This window comes from Crocodylus siamensis, chromosome 2 (genome assembly GCF_052110815.1).
Source record: "Crocodylus siamensis isolate JL-2025a chromosome 2, ASM5211081v1, whole genome shotgun sequence".
In the NCBI taxonomy this organism is placed as follows: Eukaryota; Metazoa; Chordata; order Crocodylia; family Crocodylidae; genus Crocodylus; species Crocodylus siamensis.
Window position 1 is genome coordinate 136956756 of NC_143396.1, and position 16671 is coordinate 136973426.

Genomic DNA, 16671 nt, shown 5'->3' on the forward strand with positions numbered 1-16671 from the left:
ATGCTTGTATGAAACGGAAGTATCTGTAAGAGTTCCGGTGTCTGCACATGTGCTCAGGAGAGAGAAAATAAATTCCGCTTGCAAACACAATTGGTTTGTCAGAAGCTGATTTGGGCATCAGTGCCCCACTCTGACCTTGTTTGCAAACAAATACATCCTTCTATGCCGTCTGATGTCTGTGTGTCTGTGATCTCTGCGCACCTCCAAGGAAACGAACCGCATTTGTGCATCAGAGGGTCCAGGAGTGGATTGAGCCCTGGTGCTGCATAAGGCAGCCTGGGCCTCCAACCCCAGCAGAAGGCAGAGCCTTCGGTGCACACAGCAGTGCACAGGGCCACCTGCGAGCCGCAGCCCAAGGGGAGACGGTTGCCTAGGAGGCCACACATGTGGGGAGCAACTCCACCAAAGGGATGATGACCACCCATCCAGGCCCTGGAATTGAGTTGTTGGGGAAGGGTTTCCCACAGGGGAGGGGAGCTACCCCAGCTGTAGGGCAGTTTATCCTTGAGGAAGCTTGAGCTAACGGGTGTTGAGGTGCCATATATTTTGTGCCACTGCGCCTTATATTTTGTGGACATTTTAATTTTGTATATTAGTAATTTAATAGAGTGTTAAGTATAAACTTAAGGGCCACTGCTGGGACCATTTTCCTGATGGTTATATATGCCTGCCTTTACTCACCTGTGCACATTTGTGTTTTGAATGTTGTTTAGCTGAATTTATTTGTGTCTACCTCTATTTACTTGTTGCTTATCCATTTTTGATTAACTGATTATCAACCCCTTGCTTGAGGTTACCTGAAGAGGTGTAATCTTTCTGCCTGTATCTTCAGGACATAGCAAAATATGATAATTGTACATTTGTGTATTTATATGTAATTAATAACAATTTTCTTTAGATTTTGTATAAATAAACCTGTATATAATTTAAGCAACCCTTGTCCTTGCCTAACTCTATAGGGAATAGAGGGATTTAGCCTGCAGTTTGCAGATCCCCTCTCACAGCGCTCCTGCCTTGCCACCCATCCCTTCTATCTGGAGAGGGGAGCACATTACTTGGGTGCACCCAGGTTACAAATGTCTGTACCTAGCCCCAATTAAGGAGTAGCTGTTAGTTAGAAAGACTAAAACACTGCAAAGGCTCATTTACTGCTCCATAATAAAACGTGTTTTGTTCTTCTTATTCATGCCTGACTGTCTTCACTAAACCTGGTGACCACTACACACCCAACTCAGAGAAATACAAGGAAAGGTCCCAAGAATAGACAGAGTGAAGGATAAAAGGGTTCAGGAGTGCTGGCAGTTCCTAAAAGACATAGAACTGGAAAATCAACAAGAAACTGTTCTAACCTGGTGGAAAGTTAAGAACTGTAGCAGACCCAAGACTACAGAAGGAGAGTCTTAACTACTTAAAAATCAAGAGAGAAGCAAGCAAGCCACAGAGGAAGAACAAGTCACTAAGGATGTACAGGCAACCGCTGCTTAGTGCAGTTTCACTTACCATGGTTTTGCTATAATGCTCGTTTAAAATACATACCTGGTTTCACTTGGCGCTCAGAGTGTTTCATTATAACACTCCGAATGGGGCCGGGCAGAAGCGGCGCTGCTGTAAATCCCTGGCCAGCGGGGGCCAGACCTGCAAAGTGGTGAATCTCCAGCATGATTATTTATCTTCTATCCACTCTCTTTTACTACTTACACTAGCAATCCTTTTTCTGTAACCAGAGTACTCTTAACTGCTTTCTACCTTGCAAGGCAGATAGATTCTTTCAGTCTCTGAAAAATCTTTTTTCTTCTTTATTTCACCTTCTACAAATAATTGTTATGTCTTTTTCAGGGGTGGGATGTGAGAGCACATTAGGCAAGTGTCTAGAACTGCTACTTGTATCACTGAAGTGTCTCTATGCTTGTCAGGTTGCAAAAATATCTCTTCCTTGGAAATGCACTTCTGTATATAACAACTGTTTGTTTGACATCAGTCAGCTGAACCAACTCAAAAGAGTTACGAACAATACTACAGCAATCTACTGGGTAAACAATCAATTCAACTGATGTATGTCCAGTGTTTGGGGATTAATGGCTTTAGCTAATCCTTCCAGAGAGAAAAAGCAATAAGACCCTCAGATGTATTGTTTCTAAATCAAAGTGTTGTTTTTCCTACTGTATGTAGTACTGGTCAGGAAGCAGTGTGTCAGAGAGGAGGGTGGAATGAAATATATTAGTTTCAGCACAGCAGCTAAATCAGTTATTTGCTTATTAGATACATGTACATAACTGAGTATCATTTGTTCAACCAGTGAGGAAGCATTCACATTAACTTCACAAAGAGAGCAGGAAATCCCTGGACTGATCTAAAAGCACAACTACGTGTCCAAATGCCACCTCCTGGACATCCAGATATGGGTTCTGAGTTCAAGGATTCACAGAGGCTGGGGGAGATCTATGGGATTGTGTTCGGCCTTTTTTGGCATGAAAAGAACCCAACCTATTCCACACAGAATCTCATCCAGCCTGCCTCACTGAAGAAAAGATCGCCCAGATCTTTTGCTTTCCTGGTTTTGTCCCTGCAAATTCTTGCTGTTCTTTAGTACACAGGCAACCCCCACTTACTGCTCTTAATTGGTTCTGGAAGAACCAAGCGCTAAACAAAACAGCGTTAAGTAAAACTCATTTCCCCACAGGATTTAACATAAATAAATATAATTGGTTCCACACAATCTGCCAGCCCAGAGCCCATGCTCCTGCTGCCCTGCCCTTTTTCTCTTCCTTCTGCCGGTCAAGGGTACTACTATACTTTCCATTTTGACAAGTTGCCCACAATTAGCAGAAGTTTTGTGTTATAATTTGAAAAGGCAGACCCTAAATTATCTGTTAAGTTTCTGAAAGATGAACTAACTACTAAAGGAGCATTTTAGTCAAGATAGATACTTCAGCTAAAATGCCAAACATGGTATTCCAAGTTTACGTTTTTTGTAGATGCTTATTCAGTCCCCCTACTTCCCTTTAACTGTCTTATTATCCAACATACAGAATTATATTTTTCTTGTTGTTTCTGCAGTGAGATTACATGATGTAACTGAAATATGGAGGAAAACATATTTTAAACCATGTTATTTTTAGTAGTCCAAAATCCCATGTTGAGAAATGAACATCTTTAAAAGATTCAGCTCATGAAACTGGTGCATCATGCACTTGAACTAAATTTACACTGACTCAAAGTACATTTATCATTTACTGAAAGGAGTTCAGCAAAAATATCTGTTATGTAAATATACTTGGCACATTCTGAGGAGAAACAAAATTCTCAGACCATGACTTAAGCATTTGATTGCAGAATAATGGAAAAAATATTCTCAGATTTAAGGAGAGGCTTATTTTATTTTGATGAAAAACTGTAAGAGAAAAAAACCCTACTGAAAAGTCACAGACAATTTGTGGAAATTTTTAAAATGTAAAATGACGTATTTACATAAAATGAGTATAATCACTGAGATGTATTTGTAATGGTTTCTTTTGTCTTCATTTGCCCAGGGAAGAGCAGTAAACAGCAATCTTAAGCAAAGACTTTATGTATTGGACCCTAAAATGCTGATGGATGTGGAAGTCAGGATGACAGATTAGTAGCATGGCCTTTTTACTAGAATGAAAGTAGAAACCATTGAAGATTTTGTTTCTTAGTAAAATGATCTAATGCAAAGTAACCTGAGTTTTGCCACTTTTACCACTTTTTTCTATCCAATTTTTGACCCTCTGGTATTTCTCTTCTCCATTTATTTCTTGGGTGCCTCACATATGAAAGAAAAAAACAGATTTCTATGTAGACAAGAAATCCCGCCTTTGAAAGCTCAAATGAAAAAACAAATGAAAATTAGATGCCTTATGCCTAATTCTCCTTTACTATGTAGACTTTCTGGCAGTTTTCACCTGCACGAAATATGACTTGTCTGATTTCACACACGTCAAATCTCTTAGCACTGACTTTACAGTGATTTAAGTCACTATACAATTGGCAAGGCAGGGAGGAAGCCATCTTTATTCTTTATTGTTGAAGAAGCTTTCTTCATCAGTCTTTAAATGCTGTGGAAGAATAGATGGGCCAATTCCATAATCCAAGAAGAGATTCACTATCCTTTGAGTAAGCGATGAAATACTCTCTCCAGAGAAAACAGATGTTAGATCCAAATTGTGTTATTACGCTCACTCTGTGTATTATGTCTCCAGTATAAGAGGCATAAACTTTATTAAAGCTCCGTGTCCTAGGATGACAAGGTAAGAAAGGCAAAAGATAAAGAATAATGAGAAAACTGTCTCAAGTAGAGACAGTTCAGACATCTTGCACCATGTCCACAGTATATTTAAATACATCATTGCAATTATTATACTATAAAATGCTATATTTACCCAAATCCAAGACAATTTTTAATTTAAAACCATGTTGGGACCCAGAGGCCTTTGGGCCTGGATTTTAACTTTGGCATTTAGCATAAGAAAATCAGCCTGAGCCCACTCAGCTGCAGATTTAACCTTGGCTCTAACCAGCTGCAACTCAGGAATGAGACCTGACATGCAATGTACTGGACCATTACCTGTTCTTGGCAAAGAAAAAGAAGCCTGGAAATCCCCTGTCCAGGTGACCAAAATCATAACAAAAATTTATCCAGCCAAACTAAGGAAATTTGGCTTGGAAAAAGAGGAGCAATCAGTTGCAAAACTAACTCCCACCTAAGAATGAAAAGGAGTATTTAAGACTGGAAAATTCCAGTCAAGATTAATCATATATGGCAAGTGGAAGTAGGCGTATTAATATGCATTATAGGGAATGGTGTAAGCAAATTATATGTTAAGACACACGGTAATAATACAATATATAAGAAATGGAATTGGAACCCCACCCCAGAATGCTCCTGAAGAGATCCAGTCATCGATCCAAGATCCTGCACAGACATTAGATGTAGAAGCTGGGAGCCCCAAACAAGATCTCATGGCCTGATCAGCATTGCACTCAGTGTGGTGAGCCTGTTGTATTGTTTTTGTCTAAATACAGTATTAGAATTGTAATTGCTGAGTTTGCTTTGCTCTTGACTTAAAATTGTAACTATTAGGGTTCAATAAACTTGCTTATAGATAAGGACAACCTTGCCTTAGGCTCCATACATGGTAAAAAGACCCATAGCATCATTGGACATAACAAACTGGTAGAAAATGCAGGCAACCAGGTAAAGGCTGTTTGGACTGTGAACATAAGTTGTAGCAGCCAGGTAAAGGCCATTGGGCCGCAGGGAGGTCATTTGGAGTGCCCCAGGTAAAGGTTATTCAGACCTCGATAAGGTCCCTGGACACTGTATATCAGGGGCAGGCAATTATTTTGGATGGAGGGCCGCTTACCCAGTTTTGGCAAGCTGTTGAGGGCCACATGGGTAGCCCCACTCCTTGACAGATGCCCAGCCCCCTGGTCACCATCTTGGGACCAATGTCCCAATGTCTTGGATCCAGTGTTCCAGGACTAGCACTGGTAAGGCCCAGTGCGAGGTGCAAGCTGGCAGGGGTATGTGGAGCCGGGCTGGGCTACACCAGCAGGGAGAGGGGAGAGCTGGCCTGGCTCCATAGAAACCCTGCCACCCGGGACCCCTGTACTCCTGCCACCCTGCTCTGGACCCTGCTGGCGCTGGCCCTGGGACACCAATGTGGGCCCTGTGCACCTGCTCACTCCCAGTGCCCCCCAGAGCCCCATGGTACAGGCCGGGGACAGCTTGCAGCCCCAACCCCCTGCTCCGCAGCAGGGAATGAGCTGGTGCTGTGTGTGGGGAAAAGTGGCCCCTTCCCTGCCCCATGGCTGGTGCTTCTTGCTGCAGCTGCTCACAGCCCACACAGGCTGTCCTGAGCAGGTGCAGGGTGCCACCCATGGGGCGGGCAAGGGACTGCTTTTCCTGCACTCAGCACCAGCTTGTAACCCAACTCTGCTGCCAACCTGGCCCCTGCGTGGCTCTGGGCTCACCCATCAGGGCTGCATTGCAGCACTGGGGGCTGCTGAGACCCCCCTGCCACTTGCTGCACCAGGCAGTGTTTTCCACTGCCACTTCTGGGCTGCCCAGCACGTGAGCTCTGGGTGGACAGCAACAGAAAACACTGCCCAGCATGGCAAGCAATGGGGGAGGTGGGGCTGCAGCAGCTGCCACCACCACAGCACAGCCCCGATAGGTGAGCCTGGAGCTGGAATGGGGCCCAGGCTGGTTGCGGGGGTGGATTACAAGCTGCTGCTGAGCATGGGAAAAGTGGCCCCTCGCTTGCCCTGTGGCCAGAATGGGGCTGCCTATGCCTGCTCACGACAGCCCCGCGTGGGCTGCAAGCAGCTGCAGCAGGGAGCACTGGCCACAGAGCAGTGAGGGGTTGCTTTTCCCCAGGCTCCTTCCGTGCCCTCCCCACTCCTTACTTGAGCTTCCCGCACTGGGGCAGCCACATGGTCCGAGGCCAGAAGACCCTGCTGGGGCTTCTGGCTGTGGGGGCAGGGCCGGGCAGGCCCTGCTGTTGCAGAAGCCTGCCTGGCTTCCGCTGGGTCCTACTGTCCCTGGTTCCTATCATTTTTGACAGGAACCAAAGACAGAAAAATATTCATTTTCTAAAATTTTTAGGGGCCCTGCGGGCCGGATAGAATGGCCTTATGGGATGGATGCGGCCCATGGGCTGTATTTTGCCCACCCCTACTGTATACAGTCATTTGGACCTCAGTAGAGGTCCCTGGACACTAGATACAGTTATTTGGATTCCAACAAGGATCCCTGTATATTCAGGAGAAGAAAAACACAACTTGCTTGTTGTAATTAATCCTTTTTGGTAACAAGGATCACAACCTATTACTAAAAGTTTCCACCCCAGACCAGAGTTCTTCCAGTAGTGCAGCATGGATAGTGGTAGAGAATTGGACTCCTTAAAAATAATGACTCCAAGAGAAAGCTGCTTATCCCTGGAGTCAGAATGCTTTCAGAGACATGATGCTTTAGACCAGGCTTGCAAGGCAGTGTTTTGATTAATGCCACCAAACCAAAGATAACAAAGGAAAAAAAGAAAACAGGAGCCATGTGGGCCCTATGGAAGTTAACTAGAAATTATGTTATGTTAACTAGTAATTATGTTGATTCAAAATCAAAGGCAAGAAATAGATTATCTGGCTTGCACTAAGAAGCAAGAAATAGATGATCTGATATGAGAAAAGGAACAGCTTAAGAAAAAAGTTAATGAATATCAAGCTTAGTCCTGGGGGTCCCTATGGAAGCTTTACAGGCTGCCACAGCCTTACAAGGCAGTGGCAGAATGCATTATGTGGAAGACAAGGGTGCAGGAAGTTAGTCAAGAGAAGGAGAGTCTGCTTACAGGGAGGGCATAGAAAGGGATGGTGATGGCTGTAAGAGGGAAACAGAAGAACAACCTATCTCATCAAAATGCCTATAATTGGGATGATGAGTGAGATGTCAATATCTGGGATGATCAAGATGAGGATCCTCCTGGCTATTCTGCAGATGTGTACCCATCTTTCCCCTTATGCTCCACTGAGGCAAGAGTTAGAACATCTGGAGGCTTTAAGCCTCCAAGCTAACAAACCAATTATTTCAGTAGTTTGCAGAATAGAAAAAAAACACAGAAAGAGAAGAAGAAAAGAAGGAGAAAATGGCTGGGAAACTACTCAAACAGTATTTGAGGCTATACATCTAACGGCCACTGAGGCTAAGGTTGCTGCAGCTTTGTGCAGGACACTAAGGTGCCTGCTACTCTCAGAGCAGAGGCAGGAACCCAGGTGCCGGTTGCCATGACAACTGGTTAAGGAGGGAATTGGCCGCACCTGCACCTGGTCAGCTGACCAGAAGGGGTAGGGCCTGGCTCCCATATGAATCCCAGGCCTGAGGCCAGGAGGGCAGTTCCCTGCTGGCAACCAAGGGGGGAGGGAGCTCTGCTGGAGGAAGCAGAGGGGAGAGGCCTGACTGCACAAGCAGCTCCTGATGCTGTTATGGGATGGCGTATTCCCTGGTAGGGATTTGAATGATGGTTTAGCCGGGTGGCTTGGATTTTTGTTGTAGCCCAGGGGCTTGTGTTTTGTGTTTTGTTTTTTTTACCAGCAGTTTGTGTAAGGCTATTAGGGGATGGAGGAGGCCTCATAAGGGACCTACAGCAGCATGGGAACCCAGGCCCAGACAGCGGGGTCCAGTGAGACGCCCCAGAGAGTGGGGACAACAGAGCACCAGGAAGGCACGGAACGAGCCAGAGCGAGACAGGGCTGTAGAAAGCCCAGGGAAAACAAGGGGAGGGCCAAATTACAACAAGGTCCAGATCAAACCACGTCAGTATCATCTGCAAGGCTTGGGCTACAGTGTAAGGGAGAAAAAAGGAGCTGCAGATAGTGCCCCTGGCAGTGGGGCAAATAAATGGGCAGCCTTCTGCTAATTAACATCCATTAATTAATTAAGATCAAGGCATGGCAGGCGAGAAGGCAGGTTGTTGGCCCATAACAAGAGGGTGGGGTCACCGATAGACGGACTCCAGAAGAGGCACTCCTGTCACAAGCTTATTTGGGGACAACTGATGTCCTAACCTATGTGCCAACACAAAAATTTGTTTGTGAAGTTACCCATGCAGTATTACAAATCATACAAGACACAGGATTTAAAGTTAATAGACAAAAGGTGCAATTACTGCAGCAAGAAGTAAAATACTTAGGAATTATTTTAGGTCAACATTGTTGAACACCAAATACCCAGTGGGTGGCAGTGATTGGAAAACTGCTGGCTCCCACTGATGCTCATTCTTTAAGGGCTCTTCTGGGTACCCAGAATTTCTCTCAGAATTTTATTGAGATGTTTGCTGAAAAATCCCACACTTTATGTAAGTTACTAAAGAAAAACTGCCAATGGGAAAAGGGCCCAGAGCAAGTGGAAGCCCTGAAGACCCTCAAGGAGGAAGGTCTAAAGCTCTTGCCTTGGTTTATCCTCAAGTGGGAAGCCCTTTTTTCATTCAGTTGGCTACCAGAGGAAGCTATGGGGGCTACTCTATTACAAAAACAAGAGAGGAAAATGAGGGTAATTCCTTATGCATTTAAGACTGCGCTCTCCCAAGCAAAATTTCACCCCCTATGAGAAGAAATGCCTAGCATTAATCTGGACCATGGACCACTGGGAATATATTATCGGAAGCAGTCAAATTATTGGTCAGACTACCCATTCACTCTTGAGTACATTGTATCCAGAAAATTTCAAGATAGAACAGTATCAAGTCCTAGATGGGCTCAATGGACCCTGGCATTGATGAATAGAGGAATTACAGTCCAAAATGAAAAAGGGTTAGTCCCAACTCCTTACGGCCTCATAGTGGATGAAGAGGAGCATGAGTGTCCGTTACCAGAATACTGACTTCGTGAATGGGCAATAAAGTGGGGTAAACCCTTTCATGAAGTGGATTTAGAAAAAAAAAATGCAAGTGTGGTTTGTGGATGGGTCCACTTACTACCAGAAAGGAAAAGCCAAATTGGGTTTTGGGGCAGTTTAAATCGATGATGGATAGGAGATTATTGAAGTGATCTGCCCTCATTTAGCACAGGCAGCTGAAATACCTGCTGTTTTGCAGGTTTTGCAACAAGAAGGGCTAGATCAAAGCATAGCTATTTTTACTGATTCTGACTGGGTTACTAAATCTATGGTGACCTGGCTGCCCATCTGAGTTGCACAATTTTTTTTTTTCTGGGGATGGAAAGCTGGTTGCCCATGCCAATTGGTGGCGGGAAATATATGGTTTAGTAAAAAGACCCATAGTGTAATTGGATGTAACAATGACCACACAGTAACTACATTCTAGATATGGAAAAATTATAAATTTTGGCTCTAAGATGCCTCCTCCAAAGGATCACAGAAGAATGGAAATAGCAGGAACTGAAGAGGTTGTAATGGGGCAATGGGCTCCCCTCAAAATCAGCTGAACTCTGGAGACCACTGCTGTTCCCTCAGCCATGAACTCTCACTTCCCTCCCATCCTTCAATTCTAGAAATCTGGTAAATGCCACACTTCTCTCACCTCTTTGTACTGCCTGGTTCTCCTGCAGTGATCTCTGTGTCTCTCAACCTCCTCAAAGGCATCACTGTCTGTCTTGATGCAGTTAGTGGCATCAACCTCCAAACTTATCACCCCCATTTCTTCATTTTATTGTGCAAAAAATCTGGTTTTGTGCAGCCTCTTTGCACTTCAGCAGTTCCAAAAGAGCATCTTGTAGAGATGCCTCTGATTCTTCTCGCTACATCCAGCCATGGGCAGACATTGCTGGTTGCTGCACTGCAGATGGCAATGGCACCTCCTTCCTCCCCATCAAAAATTATGTCACTGGCCACATCCCAGTGGAAGGTGGGATTTCTAAATGGCTATTGCTGCCTGCCTCCCTCTGGTCAAAAGACCTGAAGTGTGATGGTCCATCTCCACAACTCTGCAAGCCACTCCAACTAGATATTGAGGAACATCGCCTTGCTCATCCAAAAGCTCTCATGCCCTGCTGGTCATCTACAGTTTGCACTTAACTCTATGCCCAAACCTAGCAGTAGATGCTCTTCAGATGGCTCCTAAGCATCTTTGCTGCTGTCATAGGTATCTTCACCCTCTGCTCTTTCTCAGTCACTTGGAGAAAACAGGGCAAACAGTTCCAGCCTGGGCCCTCTTAAGGGTTCAATAACCACAGCATGTCTGGCTGTCACGGCTTTAAGCAATCATCACACCCAGCAGACTGAACATGGGAATGAGATAAATCATGTACCTGGCAGCTTGGTGTAATGAAACCCTGAGTGTCACCGGGGCACAATAGTGTTTGGCCATTGCTTACAGGAAACAGACAGTGTCCATGGTGCCACTTCATGATGTGGGAAACATTGCCAGAACTATCAGAATGGTCTTCAGCCTGACTTGTGATTAATGAATTGAAGACCTTGGACAACCAGACACCTCAGACTCAGATTCCCAGAAGATACCATGGTTTCTATCCCAGAAGGCACTGAAGAGGCAGAAGCACATGTGGCATTGAGGTATCTGCCCCCTAATGCCTAGTGGTGAGGTGCTGAAATATCAATGGTACAAACTCTACCCCAATGTAACTGGCTGATAATTGAATATCTGTCCATTACTATCCCAGTGTAATTTTACATCAGTATAAGAACTGATTTAAATTATACCAGCATCTATGTTTGTGCATCCATGCACATAGCAATTTCATTCTAGTTATTTCACCTATCTACCCCCTACATATGGCATTATTCAGCCATCACCTTTATTCAGGAATTCACTTAGTGCTGCTAATATGAAAACACAGGAATAAATATCTTCTTTTATAGCTTATATCCTTCACTTTCTCAACAATTCTTGGCAGATGTCTTTTGGAAATAATGTTTTAACTTGCTGGAAAAATAAAATTGTTGCAATGAAACAGATGAAGATTTTGCATCACTGGAAAACCTTGCAACTAAAAAGCTAAGTACTAATTATTGATAGTCAATTAAATTGCAGCAAAACAATACCGAACCCTTTACTGGTTCAGTACTGAATTCAATCTTTGTTTGTTTGAAGTATGGCATAATTCTTATGGACCACATTCAATTTGTTGCTTTCTACCCTCAATAGATGCAGTTGAATCTGTTTCTTTGAAAACGGATTGTTAATGAAATGTAGCTGAACCATCATTGTGTTGTAATATGAAATTCTGCTTCCTTAAATATAGGAATCTGACAGAGCTGTTCAGCAGTTAAGAGTTCCTTTATAATACTGAACTTTATAATACAGGAACTCTAACAATATTAGAATAAATTGATCAATGGGGATACGGCTAAAATTGAACATCCATTTACAATAAGCCTAATCCTGAAGACCTGAACATTGAAAGGAAAACACATTTACAATATTGTTTTTTGCTAGCGCACACAGACCTAGCTACCACTGAAAAATGGGAGTTTTTGTGGATTTGATTTATGTCTGTGGGATCACTCTGCGTATGCACACATGCACAGTTTGTCTTAAAAGGACAACCTGACCATCATCCCAAACATACCCACTTCTTTGCAATATGCAGTAAAGACCAGATGCTAAAAAGTGGCCAACCTTAGACAGTGCACAGTGTTTTTTTACCCCCAGTGCAGTAGCATAGCTGGGGTAGGAAAGAGGGACATCTTCCCTGGGCACCAAGCTAGGAGGGGCACTGGAATTGCCTCCACTCCCCATGGATTCCCAAGTCCCCCGCACCATTTGCATGGCAGCATTGCCATGCCAACAACTCCAGAACAGCCCCTGGCTACTACTGCTTTAAGAGCAACAGTGGGGGTAGGCAGAGCACTCTGGATGACTACAGCAGCTCAGCCACACGCTGTTTAGCAGTTCCCAGCATGAGCAAGATCACTGAGGCTTCCCACTGTCCCCACTCCTGGAACCTGCGTGTTATACCCTCCGCTACCTCTCTCCTACAGGGTTTGCCTTACTGGGCACCAACTCTGTTATGCCACTGCTCCAAATGTAAGCATCATCATGACTGAAATTCAAAAGCCCAAAGTATAGGCAAGAAAATAGAGAGACAAAAGAAAGCCTGATTCTGCAGCCCAACAAGGAAGAGTCCTGGTTTCTGGTGCCAGTTTCTGGTACTTCTTATGCATTTGGTACTACAGTAGTTATGGGTAATGGCCTAAACAGCAGAGGGAGCAAGGACCAGAACTAAGGATTCCGCTTTCCCAAGGAAGTTCCCTCCTCATTGGGCTAGAGCCAGCTTCCCTCTTGCTTGCTGTCTTTCTAGCTTCGTGACTGTCATGCTCTTGACCACCTAGCCAAGATTTAACAGGGGGAGTAGAGGAGGATCTTAGTCCTGCCTAGCCCACAACTTTGTCTTTGGGCCACTTTTCTGGTACACAGGAGATACAGATTCAAATTACTTTGCCTCTGTCTTCCTAAGTAGGGACCAGGACAGCCACCTCCCTGCTGGGCCCCCTCGGGCCCCGGGGGAGGCACACCTAGGCCAAGGGTTAGCGAGGATTTAGTTAGGGAGCTTCTCGAGGGGTTGGACGTATTCAAGTCAGCCGGCCCGGATGATCTCCACCCTAGAGTTCTAAAGGAACTGGCTGAGGTCAGTGCAAGTCCCCTGGCACGGCTTTATGAGCGTTCGTGGTGCTCTGGAGAGGTACCAGAGGACTGGAAGAGGGCCAACATGGTTACCATCTTCAAAAAAGGGAGGAGGGATGACACGGGAAACTATAGGCCAGTTAGTCTTACCTCGATCCTAGGCAAGCTGTTCAAAAAAATTATTCTGGCACACATCCAGGAGGGGCCAGCAGGGGACTGCATGCTTAGGGGCAACCAGCATGGGTTCATCAGTGGCAGGTCCTGTCAAACCAACCATGTGGCCTTTTACGATCAGATCACCAGATCATTAGATGCAGGGGTAGCAGTGGACATAGTCTTCCTGGACTTCCGGAAGGCTTTTGACACTGTCTCTCACCCCGTTCTCATTAAGAAACTGGAGGGCTGTGGCGAAGACACCCACACAGTCAAATGGGTCGCCAACTGGCTGGAGGGCTGCACCCAGAGGGTGGTGGTGGATGGGTCCTTCTCAACCTGGAAGGATGTGGGCAGTGGGGTTCCGCAGGGCTCGGTCCTCAGGCCCGCACTGTTCAACTTCTTCATCAGTGATTTGGATGAGGGGGTAAAAAGCACTCTGTTCAAATTTGCTGATGACACTAAGATGTGGGGGGATGTGGGCACGCTAGAAGGAAGCAACAGGATACAATCAGATCTAGACAGGCTACAAGGGTGGGCGGATGAGAATAGGATGGGTTTCAACACAGACAAGTGCAAGGTGATGCACCTGGGGAGGAAAAACGGGCACCATACCTACAAGTTGGGGAACTCCCCTCTTGTCAGCACACAGGTGGAAAAGGATCTTGGAGTCATCATTGACTCCAAGATGAACATGGGTCGGCAGTGTGGGGAGGCAGTTAGGAAGGCCAACCGCACCTTGGCATGCATCCACAGATGCATCTCAAGTAGGTCAAAAGAGGTGATCCTCCCCCTCTATGCGGCACTGGTCAGGCCGCAGCTGGAGTACTGCGTCCAGTTCTGGGCGCCACACTTCAAGAGGGATGTCGACAGCATGGAGAGGGTCCAGAGGAGGGCCACTCACATGATCAGGGGACAGCAGGGCAGGTCCTATGAGGAGAGGCTACAGGACCTGAACCTGTTCAGCCTCCAAAAGAGAAGGCTGAGGGGGGATCTCGTGGCCTGTTATAAACTAGTCAGGGGGGATCAGCAGGCATTGGGGAGTCACTGTTCCCCCGAGCACCGCCAGGAGTGACCAGGAATAACGGTCACAAGCTGGCAGAGGGTAGATTTAGGCTAGATATCAGGAGGCGCTACTTCACGGTCAGGACAGCTAGGATGTGGAACCAACTTCCAAGAGAAGTGGTACAGGCTCCTACCCTGGGGGGTTTTAAGAGGAGGTTAGATGAACACCTTGCTGGGGTCGTTTGACCCCAGTACTCTTTCCTGCCATGGCAGGGGGTCGGACTAGATGATCTGTTCAGGTCCCTTCTGACCCTAGAAACTATGAAACTTGGGTTGGGGAAGGTTAAAAACCCAAGCCTCCTGCTTTCTGGGTAAGTGCTCTAAGCACTGAGCTACTGGGCAACAGCTGGGCTTCTCCTCCATTAGGAGTACTCAGAGTGCACTTAATGGATAGCATCCCTCTGGGGGATCTGACACAGGGACACCCATTCTTTAAATTCCAAATGGGATTGGATTCAGACACCTGCAGCTCATTCAAATGGAGGCCCTTCCAGGTGTGCATCATGGCTTTGATGCGTGGTCACACCCCAGAGATGCCCTATCTGGAGGTGACAACAAAAATCAGGAGGCCACAATCAACTGCTGAAGGTCTGCAGCTGGAACATCAAGCCAAGGGGTCAAAGCCTTAAACCAAAGCCCAGAGCCAGTACCAGGAGACTGGAAGTAGGAAGCAGCAGGCCAGAAGGCAAGAGCTGGGAATCAGGAGAACCAACAGCCAGGACAGGAAAAGGAGCTGGAGCCAGAAGGGGTGTTCATGTTAGGGGCTACTTGCAGACTGAAGGCCAATGTGTTATTCAGCCATGGTCAGATGCTCAGGCAGCCTGTAACATGAACAGCTGAAGCCCATCCAATAATAGAGTAAGAGCTCCTTGGAATCCAGCTGAGTCTGTTATTATAGACATAGAGCAGTGATTCTCACAGCACCCTGCTGCTCTGTCAGATGATTTACAAGATAAACCTAGGGACTTCAAATTGGAATCCATAGTGTTAAAAAGATTCTGACCTGCTGTGGTCTTTCTGAGTTCTTTGCAACAGGAAAGTTGTTCTCTTATTTTTCTATTATCAAAAAATGAGTGAAAGCTAAGAGCTGGCATTTTCTGAGCAGTGCCTTGAGTCTAAAAACACCGAGAACCACTGAACTAAAGGAGTAGTAGTGGCTGGTGACTCCCTTCTGCAGGGGGTGGAGGCATCCATTTACTAGATGGACTTCTTGTCTCAGGAGGTCTGCTGCCTGCCAAAAGCCTGAATGTGAGACACCACAGAAGAGTTGCCAAAACTCATCCAGCTTTCTGGCTCCAGTGCCATGCTGCTCATCCATGTGGGGGTTAATGATACTTCCAGTGGTGACCCTGAGCAGATCAAATGTGACTACAGGGTTCTGAGCTCAAGGGTGAGGGGAACAGAGGCTCAGGTTGTTTTCTCATTGATCTTGCAGTCAAAAGTAAAGGCCCAGGCAAGAGCAGATGCATCCTGGAAATCAATACATGTTTATGATGGTGTCATCAGCAGGGCTTTGGTGTCTTTGACCACAAGGTGGTGTCCCAGGAAGAGAAACTGCTGGACAAAGATAGCGTCCATTTGACAAGAGTGAAGAAATAATGTCTGTGTACAGGCTCAGTAACCTAAAAGGAGAGTACAAACTAGCTACAGATAAATACAGATTGAAAATTAGATTTCTAATGTTCAGAGGACTGCAGTTTTGTCACAATCTTCCAAGCAAAGGGCAGGAGAAGGAACCTGGATCTTTCTCAAACTGAACTGGCTAAATTTATGGACAGGATGGTGTATAGACACTGACTTTTATTTTTGCTGGAGGTGGGTCTAAGATGATCCCCCACCACCCTCCCAGCAGCACAGCCAGAGCAGAGCTGAGCAGAGCCCATGGGAGGGGGGCAGATGCAGGATGTCCGTTGCAGTCTTGGGACTCCCCACCCTGCTCCCCTCTCCCTGAGAGCCCCACACGGACTCCAATGCCACAGAGAGTCACTCCCTGCCCGCACACCACCAGCCAGGGGCACAACTTATGCCATGGCCCCACTGCTGCCACGCAGGCAGGTGGCACATCACCATGGCCGTGAGGCCAGCATGGGGTCCCATGTGGGAGAAGCAGGACAGCAAGCAGACCACATCCATCCCCACCCTGCACAAAAGTCTGGGGGGCACATGCTCCCCCATGCCTCCCTCCCCGGGAGTGCATGAAGAGGCAAGGAGCTATCCCTCCTAGATGAGCCACCCAAGGCTCTGCCCACTCCCTGCCCCAACCTCGGGCTTCATGCACTGCCCTGGCTGGGCAGAACCTCTAGGCCCAGTCCCTGCACCACTCCCTCCCTCACTGCGG

General features: G+C 46.2%; 1 long non-coding RNA gene across 1 annotated transcript in view; it reads right to left on the bottom strand.

Annotated features, from left to right (window-relative positions):
* Positions 1 to 3390: 3390 nt before the first annotated feature.
* Positions 3391 to 16671, bottom strand: part of LOC149870811 (uncharacterized) — a 49303-nt gene continuing 36022 nt past the window's right edge. The window contains exon 5 of the long non-coding RNA XR_016440497.1: positions 3391 to 4255. This is a non-coding gene — a long non-coding RNA (uncharacterized LOC149870811). The remainder of the gene's footprint in view (positions 4256 to 16671) is intronic.